At 41.3% G+C, this 15634-nt stretch overlaps 1 protein-coding gene across 13 annotated transcripts in view; it reads left to right on the plus strand.

The window, feature by feature from the left end:
* Positions 1-15634, plus strand: part of Svil (supervillin) — a 221212-nt gene that overhangs the window by 71923 nt on the left and 133655 nt on the right. For 2 of the 13 annotated variants that reach the window (XM_074056181.1, XM_074056180.1), the window contains exon 1: positions 6372-7091. The exons of the other annotated variants lie outside the window; for them this stretch is intronic. The gene's annotated coding sequence lies outside the window, so the exon portion shown is untranslated. Of the gene's footprint in view, positions 1-6371; positions 7092-15634 lie in introns of those variants that run through there. 13 annotated transcript variants of the gene reach the window in all.

Genomic DNA, 15634 nt, shown 5'->3' on the forward strand with positions numbered 1-15634 from the left:
CCCTAAGTTTATTGAGAAAATGAAATGATCTCAAGTCTCGTCCTGAACTTAAGACAGAATCCAGGTCCTATTTGCCTAGCCTTTTCATCCCCTAGAAATGAACAGCTTATAAAAGACTTCCAATGATCGCTCAAGTTCATTGGCATTAGAAAGCAGAGCTCTGTGGAAGGCAGAAGCAATTAGAGCTTTGTTGTCTTGTTTCCCTGTACTGACAGCTCTGGTCAGGGCTCTGATGTCATTGTTACTTCAGAAACAGAAGGGGAAAAACAAATTCAAAACCACGTGAACCAGCCACACCTGTTTCACTTTCTGCTTCTGAATTGTGGAGTGAACCTAGCCTTGTCTCCAGCTCCAGGGATTATGTGTTGATTAATGAAACCTGAAAATCTGGAGACTGTTGTAGCTGAATTGAAATGAGAAAAAGAAATCTGACCACAAGATATTCAGATCTTAGTTTTCAGTCTCCATATCATAAACGTTTATTACATTTATGGAGTGGTGGATATTGCCAGGTTCCATGAATACAGAGATAATGGAGTCTCCCTGCCTTTTCAAGGTCAGGGAAGGGCAAATAGGAGGGTTTAAAATCAACTGAGTCTCGAAGGATGATAGGGCTTTTCTAAGTGGCAAGAGCAAAGAGACATTCTCGGCAGACAGAACAGCCTGGCCGTAGTAGGTTGATTCACGTGGCTTCTCATGATTGGGTGCAGGTGACCTGCTGGGGGGTGGATGGGGTGACATACCACCAAGGAGGTGGGAAGTGGCCAGCTCAGAGAAGGTAAGGACTTCGGAATTTATTCAGCAGACCTGCCATCTCTGCCTCTGTGCTTTGGTTGGTTTTCCACTAGATTTATCTAAGTGTGAGGTTGGTAACAAAGCAAGTTGTCACAGTTCCATGTAATCTTCCCAACACTGAACAACATAACCATTAGTATACATCACTGCAGTTCAGGTGGATATGAGATAATCTCTAGGTTAAGTGTAATTTCCAAAGTAGTAATAACTGGGGAAATTTTTCCTCCTATGGATGAATATTTATATGCAAAGTGACAATGAATTTTGTGTGTGTGTGTGTGTGTGTGTGATTCTAGGAGTTGAACTCAGGGTCTCTTGCATATGAGGCAGATGCTCTACCACTTGAGCCACATCTCAGTACTTTTGCTTTTAGTTTGTTTTTCTAATAGGGTCTCATGCTTTTTCTTCAAACCAAGATCCTCCAACCTCCATCTCCCGAGTGGGATTATAGATCTGTACCACCACACAACTGGACCAACAGAGATTCTTTTACAAGGATGTACTTCTATTTGTTCTTCAAAAAAATTAATTTAGAAAGTTTGTCAAGGACTGGAGGTATGTAGTGTTTGCCTAGCAAGCTCAGGTCCTGAGTTCAGTTCCCAGTATTGAAAAAAAAATTTGTCTCCATTAGTGAGAAGTAACTGCTATCCACCAGCCCATGGTGGGAGATGCTAGAGGAGGGAAGAAGAATTTGGACTTCATGACTCCATGATTCATGGGTACTACTTGAGTCAGTAGTCCTGGCTCCAGCCCATGAGAGCCTCAGCAGGGAGTGAAAGTAGACAAGAAGACTAAAGTTCAAGCAGCCAGTCTTGATGACTGCTGAGATTTGAGTGACAATTCTGGGTTGGGTGGCCAAATAGTGGTGGTGAGGTTGTGTTCAGTCAGGAAAACAGGATCAATTTTCATGGTTAATGAGGAGTGCGGCATCATTTGTCTTGAATTTCATGTTCCCGTGAGGTGACCTGGTATTCTCAACTCCACGGTATCGGTACCACCCACTGCCTGAGTTCCAAATCCTGGGACTTATGTAGACATTTGAGGGAGTGGTCAGACAGAGAGGAAGTGAAGCAACTGGGGAAGACACAAGGAGGGCTGCAGAAAGTAACATCAAAGACTTTTACTAAGAGGACAGTTCTTAAAGGCGGAAGTGGTCAGACAGCGTCTGATGTCCCAGAGTGGCCAAGTGCAGATGAGGCATCGGGAGAGTCAGTGTTGGTGAGAGCCCTTTCTAGGGTGTATAGGAAACTGGGGCCAAATGCAGAACTGATGAGAATCATCTGGGGACTGGGAAGAGGAGGCGGGACTTGTGGAAGACTAGTGGTGATGAAACAGAATAAGGCAGGCCAGAGCTTGAAGAGCAAGGCAAAGCAGAAGGACTTTTAAGGCACAGGAGATGAGAGGCACAGAGCATATTCCTGAGCTTGTACTGCCCTCTTCAATGAACTCTTAGGAAGCCTCATCCTTCCCATGCATTGCAGAGCATTTCCCAGTGCTCATCACTCCTAAAACAAAAGTCTTGCATAAATCCATTTGGCCCAATGTTGGATATAGGCCTCATGCTATGGACTCTGAAGGGCACTGAAGCACTCTGACCATCTGTCCAGTCTACTGTTTGGAAGGCTTGACTATCATAGTGCAATTTTAGCTTCAAGAATAAGACTTCGAAGACTATAAAACTAAACTTGTTTTCTTTGATATTTATAGTAACATTAAAATTTGAGATGATCCAGTGTCCTCTCTTTTGAAGGAGTTGTTTTCTTGGTAATTCTCAAGTGAAGGTCAGATTTTGTGAATTTATAATCTTAGACAATGAACTGAACTTTGAAAAATGTGGATATCCTATTTTGTTATTGGATAGGCCCTAGGTCTTGCAGGTGCTCTTTTGAACTGGCCATATAATCTGCTATAATAGTCATTTTTTTGTTACTATAATGAAATACCTGAGGCAACTGACTCATAAAGGTTCCAGTCCTAGACCAAGTAGACCCATGTTTTAGGACTGTGGCAAGGGCAGCTCATCATGGTGGGAGTGCATGGCAGGATTCCAGTCACAAAAAGCAAAAAGAGAAAGAGGATGGGCAGGGTCCACAATCCTTTTCAAGAGTATACCCTCAATGACCTCAGGATCTCCCATAAGGCCCCACCTCCTAGAGGGTCACAGCATCTTCCAATAGTACCACCCTGGGAACCAAATCTTTCACACATGGACCTTTGGAGGTCATTCAGTATCCAAACTGTAACACCTGCCAAATTAATATATTCAGTTGGAAGGCAATACTTCAAATTTCTTATTCTTTACCAAATATTTTACTTTGGATCAGACTTCCATTCTTGAAGGGTAAAGGAAATACTTCCATTTTGAAGTCATTTTGTTTTTCGTAGTACTGAGGATTGAACCCAGAGCCAACCTGAAGTTCTTAAAATGACATTGATAGTAGGTAAATCCATGTAGATTTATGTGAAGCACATTATAGTGAGTAGCCTATTTACAAATGAATTGTACTTGGAAGTTTTACTTAAAGTAGGATTGTTTTGGGGGTTGAGCATCTTTGAGAAAACATTCTGTTAAATTTTTAATTTTGACGTAATTGTAGGTTCAAATGCAGTTGTAAGAAATAATACAGAGATCCTGTGTACCTTTACCCAGTTTCCCCCAGTAAGACCATCTTGCAAAACTATAGAACACTCTCACAACCAGGACATTGACACTGACACAGTCAATAGAAAAGTAGAAGAGTTCCATAGCAAGGATCCCTCATGTTGCCCTATTATAGCCACCTTCCCCTCATCTCTAACCTCTGATCAACCCTATGTCTTCTCTTTTTCTGCAATGTTATCTTCTGGTGAATGTTATAGAAATGGAATCATACTACAGCTAACATTTTGGAAGTGACTTTCTTTCATATAATTATTTCTTTCAGCATAATTTTCTGGCTGTTTAGCTAGGCCATTGCTTAGGCTACTGTATGAATAGTTTGTTCTTTTATACTGTTGAGGACTGTTCCATGATATATCCATACCACGGTAAAGATTAAATTATTTTTTTTTCTGTCTTTGGATGTACAACTCTTCCAGCACTATTTGTTGAAAGGCAGGGAAATAAGTTGAGCATATTCATGTGAGGCTATCTTTCTGTTCTTTATTCTGTAGCATTGATCTGTATGTGTCTTTCCCTTCATCAATGGCCACACTAGATAGTAGTCCTTCATATGGGGTGGGATGATTCACTTAGTATTTTTTTTAAAGATTATTTTGACTAATCTAGGGCCTGTACCTTTAGAATAAGCTTGTCTGTAGCTGCCAAAAATTCTTGCAGGGTTTTGATAAGAATTGCATGAAACTTATAGATCAATTTGGACAGAATTGATGTCTTTACCATATTGACTCTTCTGAACCATGAACATGGTATATGGCTGCTTATTTATTAAGATCATCTTGGATTCTTTTCATCAGCATTTGTAATTTTAGCATATAGATGCTTCATATGTTTAGTGGAATTTCTCAATATTTTGTTTTCTTTGGGATGATTGTAAATTGTATTATATTTTTAATTTGGTTTTTCACGTGTTCATTGTTGGTGTAAAATAGGTGTCATGGAAATGTGAATGCAGCTTTTCTTAGAAACTATATCATGAATATTCATGGTTCCTAGATTAGCCTACAGCACTCAGATTAGAATTCATAATGAAATTGATATTACAGTTACTGGAAAGAATAGGAGACTGCAATATTGTTATGATACTAATATTAAATAATGAGAGATGAGCAAGTTACTTATCAAATATCTTGGTACAAATCTTGTTCCGACTTCAAATTATAACTCATCATATATGACTTTTCCATCTTATGTCATTTTATGGAAAGAAGTAACTGTAATGGGAGTTTTCCCAGTTAGTAAGAAAATTGAGGAAATGTTTAAGCACATTGCATGGTTAGAATTAACTGGGATTCAGACCCTGGGTTCAAACCCCAATACCCCGAGAGAGACAGACAGAGAGAGAGAGAGAGAATTAACTGGAATTCAAATAATGAAAGACAAAAAGGATATATAAAGAAATAACTAAGAAGAATTATTTTATTTGACTCCAGCTCACATTATTCCAGCACTGTTTGGTTGGTACAGGGAAGCAATGAGCAACAATTGAAGAGGCAAAAGTGCAATGTTTATTCTGTGGCAATGAATCTTTTTTAGGTAAAGAAAACTGCATTTTGTGGTAATAGTGATTCACTTTCCTCCTCCTGCCTTTTCCCAGATAGTCGACTGTTGTTATGTACATTGTTACTTATTTTCTACCCTGCTTGTCTGCTCATATAAGTACATAAAATAAAATAAACTTAAAAATGAGGGAAAGGCCAAAACTGGTCAAAAGGAAAATAAGATGAGAGCCAAGAATGTTATTAGGATGCAAAAGTCCTGCTGTGAAGTTTTGTTTGTTTGTCATCTGGAAGTGGGTAAAAATTTTGGCTTGGACAAATTGTTTTTAACCCTTGCAAAAACAGTCATGCAGCCAATGTCTATCACGCCTGTCCAGGGTATCTGCCGTCTTTTATTTTTTGTTAATTGGCACATAATTGTACATGTTTATGGGGCTAAGGTTTAATGTTTTGATATACATAGACATTGTGTAATGATCAAATCAGAATATTTAGCTTATTCATTACTACAAACATTTATCATTTCCTAGTGATGAGAACATTCAAATTGCTGGCTCCTAGAATTGTGAAATATACCATAGAGCCATGCCATTTTTTCACATGGCCACAAGTTTGTCCAGTTAGGGTTTAGGCATTGTCCTTCAGGGTTCATTAGTAACAGGAATTCAGACCATGCTTTGGGAGGCCTCCCTCCACCAACAGATGCAGCTGGTGGTCTGGGATCACTGACGCTCAGAGGCATACCACCGGGAGGCCCTGTGAGGCACAGCTTTTCTCCAGCCCAGGACGTACGAGCTTTGTGATTTCCATTGAAGGGAACACAATTAAGACTGTTCCTCTTGGTGACAACAGGGACCCTTACCATTGTAAGTATTTTTGTAAATGCAATTGTAATGTCTAGTTTTAATGTTTATAAAACATAGATGGCCTTTGAAGAAGTGGTTGTAATTGTTGGATTTTTTTCTTTAGTTAAGGCCATCTGGTTTTTAAGTGACATGAATAACCTGAGAGCCATCGGGATATAGGTCTCAGCAGGTCAGAGGAATGACTTTGATTTTAAGCAAAATATTTGCGCTGATTTAGAGCAAGTACTTCCTGCATGATTATTTCTTCTAATGATTAATTTTTCTAGAAAGATAGGAAAAGGTAAGCAATCCATAGAGAGCTACAGAATTGTAAGTGTGCAAAGAGACATTTGTCGTGATGGCATGCTGTTTAATACACAAGTGGCTATCCATCCTTCTGCTTACTTTGGGGTTGTTCATTCAGTGTGTCACATTGATGTTGTGTCCATCATCAGTGCTGATGTGTTCTTTCTCCTGATCTAAAAGCAAGAGTTAGAGACATGTTTGACCATCCAATTCTGTATTGCTGTAGCCTGTTCAGTCAACTGCTGTCATGTTTTTAATTTATCTATAAAAACCAAAAGAAAGACAATGTGGACAGTTGAGTTGCCTTTTAAGTGGCTGCAGGCCAGCCTGTGGCAACAGCTGATGGGCTCCTCTGAGTTTCAGGAGCTATTTCTGGTAGATTAGCTGGTATCAAGGCTCTCAAGTTCAGGCCATAAAAGGCCGGTCCCATGTGGAGTTGCCACATTGCCTCTGACCACGTCCTCCAGACTAAAGTGTCCTCAGGTTTCACGTGGATTTATCCCATAATGGATGGCTCCGCCAAGGCCAGATTGGGAAAGCGCAGCCTTGAGGACACCAGGGGACTGAAAACTCCTAAGAGGAGACGCTTTTTGTTCGTGTTTTGGTGTTCTTTTTGCAAAGAAACTTTGGGGATGTAGCCTTCACCTATTTCCTGAGTCTGGCATCCTCACTTGCCTTTTGGAAAGCACCGTTCTAAATTTATCCCGCTCTGAATCATCGCTTCTGATAGAGACGGCTGCCTTGTGTGCATTGTGGTAGCTGCTGATTTCCTACCGTGTCACTCGGGCTAACAGGATATTTTACTTTTTTGTTTAGAATTTGAAAGTAACATTCATTGAAGAGACTCAGTGAAAATACTCAAGGACATCCTTGAGTCCTAGGGGATATAGCCTGTTTTATTTTTTTAAGTAGAAAAATAAGGAATTGCAGTGTGATTTTTCCTTTGCCCTTTCACTTAGAGGAGCAAGGATTATACAGACATTTAAAGTAAGTGAAAAATCTTTCTATAACTCTAGGTGCATTTTTAAGTGCCACTTGTCTGAGCATGCTTCCTAAGGATTTGTTCACTTCAAGTATTGGAATGTTTCTGCCAGCATTTGCTAGTTTTATTGGAATCACTCTGGCAGGTATCCTTGGGCATATTTTTGAGGTCTGGAAGGATTGGGTTTTTTTTTTTTTTTTCTCTTAAAAACCAGAGAACTGACTTTATAACATAGAGAGGTTTATTACTAACCTTTTGATTAATATAACTTAGAAAATACATTTTGTCTAAAAATTAGGACTTAAAGTCTTCGAATTCAAGTATATTCCCACTACAAAGTACTTCAATCATTTCCCAAGTGATGGGGTGGAATTCTGAAGTGCAAGTTGTATTTTACTCCTGGTACTGTTATTATCAATTTAATTATTATTGTCGTGCTGGCGATCAAACCCAGGGCCTCAGGCATGCTGAGTTTGCACCCCACCACAGGGCTACACCCCCAGCCCTCACTCTTTTTATTAACTCACATGGAAATATAAATCACTACTTATCCTTTTGTCTGATCTTTGTTTTGAGGGGTTTTGTAAGAAAATCTCACTTGAGGTTCTAGATTTTGAGCTGTAATTCATTTTTAAATTCTCTTGGTGGGGGTTGAAATGCTGTAAGGGCCTTCTTTCATCCTTAGCGATAGCTCTGGTCTCTGTAATTTAGTTTAATTTGCTGCTGAAAGATAGGACATTTAAGGCTGATTCGACAACATGCTCCTTTAGGGAAAAAAAAGTATTTCTTTATACCATATCAGATGAACAAAGATGAGCAGCAATTATTTTTATCAGGTAGAAAAACAAAATATTTATAAGAAAAGCATCATTGGTGAACACTGCTATAGTTCCCCGGAAGTAGCACCATCCCCCTAGGGGGTGTGGGGAAACCCTGGGAGGTAGATTTCCCTGTAACTACTACTGACCCCTGGAGGAATTCTTTTCGAAATTGTAAATCGCAATTTACATGCTGTCTGTAAATACGTAGACTATTACCCTGGCCCAAGTATTGGGGGTGTCCTTAGTGGAGAAGCAGTAAAGGTTTTGAATCATGCCCTCTCCTCCAGCAAGAAGCAGCACAGTGCCTGGCCTACTGGGGCTTCCTTTTCTTGCCAAGCCAGGTGAACTCTTGAGGAGGCAAGTGGTGATTGTTCTGCCAGCAGTAGGTCACCCACGTCGCTCTTCTGAGGAGGAGTGGAGGAGACATTGGGCAGAAAGAGGCTGTTGGTTTTGGACTTGCTCCTTTCTGTTAGGGCATGGTAATGCTTGTCAGCTGGCCCTCAGGGAAAAGCTTTTTAGAGATTATTCAGGCTGGTCCCAACAGCATAGTCATCCAAGTATGGTGGACATCTGTTTCTCATCCAACCAACAGTCACTTATCTTTGCTTGTATTCTTGGTAGCCAGGCCTCTGGAAGGCTTCGAACATCAATCCAGCATGCACATCTTTTGCCACACCTGGAGCCACTTAATATTCTACAGTCCAGGACTTGCGTGCAAAAGAAGGGCCTTTGAACTTGACAGGCATGGTGGGTGAGCTGCGGCATGCCGGCATCAGAGGCACGAAGCAGTGAGGGAGTGTGAGCACCACCAGTCTCCTTTTATGGGTGGAAACTGGTTTGGTTCAGAGGAAGTCATGTTCCCATGTTAGGTGCCTGAGCCATTAGGGCTGTCCTTGCAACTTTATTTTAAAGATGGTCTCAGGAAGTCTTCATCTAGACCAAGTCTCTCTCCCAGTGTGGAGCTTTCGAGAAGTTTTGGGCTTCAGTTTTGTGACTGAACCAGAAACCTTGTCACCATTGACATCCCTCGCTAGAGATTCTCAAGGCCTCTGTGTCTGTCTCTGACAGGACGGTCTTGATCCACCGCCTCCTCTCCCACCTCACTGCATCTTTCCTGGGACATTGCCCTTCATGGGTCTTTTTGCTGACTTCTCCTCTTGTCTAGTCTATGTTCACAACAATCTTCCTAGACAAACACCTGACCTTGTCACTCTAAATGCTGGTGTTCATGGCTCCTCACTGCTCCAGCTAAAGTTCTGAGTCCCTGATCTCACCTTCAGGGTCCTTCATACCAGTGTGATTTGCTGGCAACCTGCCCTGAAATGCTGTGCCTTCCCTTGCCTGCTGGAGAAATGACAGCACATGAGATGTGCCCAAAGCATCCTTTGACTGTCTGTCTTTGGCTCCAGAGCTTTGAATTTCAGCCTGCACTACAGGGCCACTGGTATGACATCCCGTGCTCCTTTCCTCTGGTGGGGGGGAGGGGAGTGCCCAGCAAAGCACCTGGGGCACAGACTTCTTGCCACCCTACCCAGTAAGCATGCCTCATAGGGAGTTGACTCAATTGAGTTGAATCCTAATGACATGTGGTTTCTTCAGACCAGAATTTTGCTGTGTTCCTTTGAACCCTTACGTTGTTTGTTAGTATTCATTGGAGAGAAATGGTTCTGTGTTAGAAATGCTCCTTTATTTCTCCTTCTATCTAATAATGCAAGCAGAAAGATTTGTTTCCTGGTAACAAGCCTGGTGGGGTTTCTGTACACACGCTTTGGCAGCGCAGGAAATTGAGGTGCAATGGGTGAAATCAGCCACTTCATTACTGGAGCCTTGCCTGAAATGAGCAAACTCGCCAGGTCCTTGACTTAGGCTCTTTTCCCAAGCCCTAGGCTTCATCTTAGGTAACACATCTTGGGAGTTACTTGCACTGTTGGCCTCAGGACAGCACCTTGATATACTTCAGAAAGATCACTATCCCCTGAGAACACTCCCTAGTGGTGGAGGTTTTGAAGAGACACGGATTTTGCCTCATTATTTGCATATTCTCTTCTTAAAGTCAATCCTTTAATCCCAAACAAGTTCATAACCTATGTCTGACTGGTTTTGTGTAAATAGAATAAAAAGCCACAGTTCTGAAATTTGCCTTGGGAGCACTGACTCGTGTTACAGCTTTGGATTTGTTCATTTCACTACCTATTTCGTGACTATTTCACCTTCACAGAGCTCTGGGATGGGAGGCATGGGATGTGGAAGACTGAGAGTGCTCCCTGTCCTTTGTCCTTCATTCTCTAGAGGAGCTCACACAGAGACATAGTGAAGCTCCTGTGCCCATCGGGCTGGAAGTGCTGCACAGTAATTATGGTAATTACCATAATGACACAATAACCACATGCCATCCTTTGTTACTGTGTGCCAGACTCCATGCCAGGTTCATACCTATGCTATAGCACTTAGTTTCTATCATAGTTCCTGGGAAATGTTAGCATTGTGCCCATTCTACTGAGGAATGAACACACTGAGACTCAAAGAGGCTTGCCCAAGGACACACACCTCAGAACTGGGGAGAACTTGATTTGAACCAGATCTCTCTGACTTCACCACCCACATTCATAACCTCTGCTGTAAACCAGTGTGGCCCAAATTGTAATAGCAATTGCCTGCAGTCTAAGTCTAATTTTGTGAGACTGGGTAATTTGTAATAAAAAGAAATGTATTTCTTACAGTTCTAGCAGCTGGGAAGTACACACCTCAGGGCTGTGTCAGGTGGGGCCTTCTTGCATCAGAGTTCCAGGGCAATAACAATGACAAAGCCATTCTTGAGGTAACCCAACCAATCTATCAATCCATACTGGGCTAGAGTACAAAGCTCTACTGATCCAATTGCCTACCAAAGGTCCCAACTCCAAATACCATTAACTTAGGACCTTGGGGATTCAGTTTCCCATCCATGAAGTTTGGGAGACAAATTCAAGCCATAGCACCTGCCATCTTGATACTAGCTCTGTAGATCTGGGGTGGGACAGAGACAAATCCAGATGCTGCTGCTGGGGGTTGTAGCTCGGGGTAGAATGCTTGCCTTGCATGTGCGAGGACCTGGGTTCCATCCCCAGCACTGCAAAAAAAAAAGAAAAATTTTAAAAAGCTCAGTTTTCGGGTGCTGCTGATGTGTCTGGTTTGAGGGCCAGCTGTTCTGCCATCAGATAAGAAGTTCTGCCTTAAATTACTTCCTTGCAGAGCCACAGAGATGGAAGCTACCAGGTGTGTGAGGAGAGGTGGGGGGCTTTGGAAAGGTGTCCTGGGGCAGAGGTGGGCTTCCCAGGTTAGCCTCAGTGCTCATCATGCCAGCTCTTACCCATTTCCCTGATTTTCTCCTGGCTCTGTCTCTGCATGCTGAAAACATACTCAGATTTCTCCCATTAAGATGGCCTCCAGCCCTTACCCCTCTTCTCCCCACCTGGTCACTCCTCAGTGCCCACTCGAGATGTTCTGTTCTCTCCCCTCAGACCTCTGTGGTCACCCAGTGCTCTGACCTCCCCAAGGCTGACCTTGGAGCACCTCTTTGTAAGGATCCCATCTTAGGCCTAGGAGAGTGACAGACTGGCCTCTCCAGTCCATGTGCATACTGCTGTGTTCTCAAGTTCCTCTCTGGGCCTTATTTTATATTTATTGTGTGTTTTCATTGGTTTTGTTTTTATATTTTACACATATTAATTCAACATTTGAATGGTATTCAGTGTGATATTTGATCAGCATCATTGTGTGCTGATCAAATCCAACCACCCTGTCCTGCACCCCCTCCCATTCCCAGTTTTTGATTATCACTATTCTCCTTTTGGGTCCTTATTTTTAAAATCATTTTCTGTCTCTTTACTTGCTCAACTATCCTCTCTTGAGGTCCACTGAGGATAAAAATTCACATGCTTCTCTTTATAAGATGAATTCTATGACCTGTCCACTCTAGTGATAATGTATCCATTTGGTCTTTGAGCTTATTTTGTCTTTGTAATTAAAAGTTCTCTTTTCATTAGCTGTGTAAAGATTTGTGTTCTTTATATCTATGCAGAAAAAATGAACAATTGTGTTCTCAATATCGACCCAAAGGGTTTTATAAATAATGCACATACAATTTGTGAGTTGTGTTTTCATTAACCGCAGGCCCCTTGTTTCTTTCTGGATATCCATTACATTCTAAGCATGCAAAGTTGCCAGATAACTTAGGCTCAGCCACTAAACAGAAAAACCGTATGCACATTTTTAGATTTTTAAGATTTCATATCCTTTGAATATTTCAGGATTTTAAGTAAATGCTACTCTTTTATACATCCTGAAACTTGTACCTAATTTTACCCATATTTAACCAAGTTTTTAAAATATATACATGTTGTAATTGCACATGTGTTACACACTCAAAAAAACAAAGCACTCTAGCCATGCACAAATAGAAAAGCAGTTGATCTCAATACTTAAGCTATATATTGAATTCAAAAGTAGTTTATGAAGGCTACAATAACCTTTGAAAATTTTAGTACTGCATTTTCTTAGGATTGTGTTGTTGTTGAATTAACCTGATATTTCAGAATGAGCAGTGTTAGGATGGTCACAGAGTTCAAGTGCATTCATTTATTTTACATCTAGCTCATAACTTGCTATTAGTAGTTACCATTATGAAAACCAAAGACAAGTGGGATTTTGATACCCATGATTTGTTTGCAAATATTGCTTCAGATCCCTAACCCAGTTAACTGCTTTATGGGTTTGAGCCAGGTTATGAAAGAAGGATTGAGAGGTTGAGCATGGTGGCTTATTCTTATAATCCCAGCTACTCTGGAGGTGGAGGTAGGAAGATCTCCATCTGAGGCCAGCCCACGTGAAGCTAGCCTGAGACCCATTCTGAAAAAAATAAGCTGAAAGCAAAAAGACCTGGAGGCTTGCAGGTGGTAGAACACTTGCTGGGCAACTGCAAGACTCTGACTCATTCCCCAGTACTGCAAAAAATAAAAACAAAACAAAACAAAAAAAAACGGAAGGAAAAAGAAAGGACTGAGGGGCTTGGGGTGTAGCTTAGAGGTAGAGCCCATGCCTAGCCATACACATGGCCTGGGGTTCCATCCTTAGCACTGAAAAGAATAAATAAATAGGTAAATAGATAAAAATAAAAGTTAAAGACTTGGATATGCCAGTAAGAAGTAGATCACTCCCTAAGTTACACTTCTAGTCTTAATTTCCACCAGATGTTCATTTTAGCCAAACAAACAACATAGTCATTGGCCTTATGATTTCATACATTTTTTATTAAAAGTGTCGAGTATTTAAAATCTTTTGACTAGATAAGAAGTATGTGGTGCCAGGAGGAGAGTGACTAACCCTGTGCAATGCATGTCACGACACAGGAGACCCCCATTTCAGATGAAATTTATCTCTTCTCTCCCAGGCTTCCAGGAGCCTTCAAACAGCTAACCATTCTTTTTTCCTTTCTTTTTCCAACAGTACTGGAGTTTGAATTTAGGACTTTGTGCTTGTTAGGCAGGTATTCTCCCACTGAGTCATGTCTCCAGCCCTTTTTGCTCTGGTTATTTTGGAGTTTAGGGTCTTGCTTTTTGCCCAGGCCAGCCTGGACTAAGATCCTCCTATTTTAAGCTTCCCCCCCATCACTGGGATGACCAACATTCACCACGCCCAACTCCTTTCCATTGAGATGGGGTCTTGTGAACCATTTGCTGGCCTGGCCTTGAACCATGATCCTCCTAATCTCAGTCTCCTAAATAGGTAGGATTACAGGTGTGAGCCACTGTGAGTGGTTTAGCTAACAGTTCTTAAGGATGCTTCAGTGAGAAGATGAATTGGAGAACAAATGGAAACAAAGTAACATGAAGGTGAATAACAGTAAGCAAGCTTTGTGCTGTGCCCACCCCACCCTAGCTCTCCCAGACTCCCAAGAAGTACTTGTGTTCCCTGCTCTCAGTGGAGGAAGTAAATTTCATTTGGAAAGTGAAGGTGTTTGACCCTGAAGACTGCTTAGGGCAATGGCTAGAAAAAGAAGGGGCAGCACTGGTCTTAAGTAACTGCTGTGTGACCTTGTGACACTCTATGTCTCATTCATTCAAATGGAGGTTGGACTGGAACTTTCCAGGGTCCCTAGAAATGTAATGTGAAGATTCAGAGCTTGAAAAACACTTGGTCTTCCTTGGTAAGGAGGCCCTGTGTCAGAAAGGTAGTGGTCAAGGTAGGGGTGCGAGAAGTTAGAAATGACTGCGTGTGGAGATTTTTAAGTGTCTTCTCAATGTCCCTGCTTATTTCTGTTTAAATGTGCAGACTGTTTCTTCCTTCTCTGTTGACTCATCATTATTCTTTGTCTTCAATCTTTTATTTTGGAAATTTTCTTCCATCTCTCAGATCTTTAAGCCCTTCTAGTTTTTTTCTTTTTTTAAATACTTAAATGTTCTTTAGCCTGATTTATTCTTATTTTTAGGGCTTTGTGTTTTTGTTTTTCTTCTGATGTGAAACCCCAAAGTGGGACATACTAACAAATTCCCTCGGGTCTGAGATAGCAGAACTTTCCTCTTCTGGACACCACAGGGAGACTTGGGGGCTCAACTGTTTTTGCCCATTAAATTGATCGGCTCAGTGCCAGGCATTCATTCGCCACTGTTAGCAGTTATTTCCTGAGCACTTACAGTGTGCCAGGGGTTGGCATAAGTGTTAGGGAAAGAGCATTGAAAACCAAAATCCCTACCCTCATTGAGCACATGTCCTAGTGGAATGGTGTTCACCCACCCCAGTGATGCTCTTGACCTTCAACCCTATATAGGCTGTCAAGTGCTTCCTTAAGTGATGGGACTTAATTTACCTGCCATGGTCTCTCTTAGTTGCTTTGGGTATGTGTTTTGGGGTGAGGGAGGTGCTAAGAAAATTTATGTTCTACTCGCTTAGTAAATGACAAGTATATGATGTTGTGATGTACTTTTTTTTTTGGTGGTACTGGGGCTTGAACTTAGGGCCTCATGCTTGCTAGGCAGGTGCTTTACCACTTGAGCCACTCCACCAGCCCTAAATGACAAGTATATGAGCCAGTAATATTAACTACAGTCACCTTGCTGTCTGTTAGTTTCTGAAAACTGATTCACCTCATCACTACATGTTTCTACCATCTCCAACATCCCCCTACTTCCCCCAGCCCAGTAACCACCCTTTTCTTTCTGTTTCCATGAGCTTGACTTTTGTATCAAAACACCACGTTGCACACCTTGAGTATTTTATTTGTCAATTATACCTCAGAGATGCTGGTTGGAAAATCTGCCTAAGTAGGTGCTTGTTACATTTCGTATCTACCTAGTTGCCTGTTCTACCTTCTGAGATTTCCTTATAACTTACACTAATTGTGTTCTTAGGCTTTTTCTTAATCTGCTCAGTTTAGGTGGCAACAAATCAACTCCCTCTCTCTGCAATATATTTTTAATCTGTGTTCTCTCCACATCCCATAAAATGTTGATTCATGACTAAGGCAAAAGTTGATGTTGATCTCATTTAGCTAGGATGTGACAGATATAAATCACTGAATTAATGTCTTCCTTACTTTTAGTCTTTTTCTCAAAACATTATTATACTTACCAAAACTAAAACTAAAAGTAATCTTGTCTGAAGACTGAAGTGATTTTAGAACTGCTTTAGTAACTTAGACTGCTGTGCAGTGTAGACAATGTATCTTACAGCTGAAACTTTGGAGTCTGTCA

The sequence above is a fragment of the Castor canadensis genome, chromosome 15 (assembly GCF_047511655.1).
Source record: "Castor canadensis chromosome 15, mCasCan1.hap1v2, whole genome shotgun sequence".
In the NCBI taxonomy this organism is placed as follows: domain Eukaryota; kingdom Metazoa; phylum Chordata; class Mammalia; order Rodentia; family Castoridae; genus Castor; species Castor canadensis.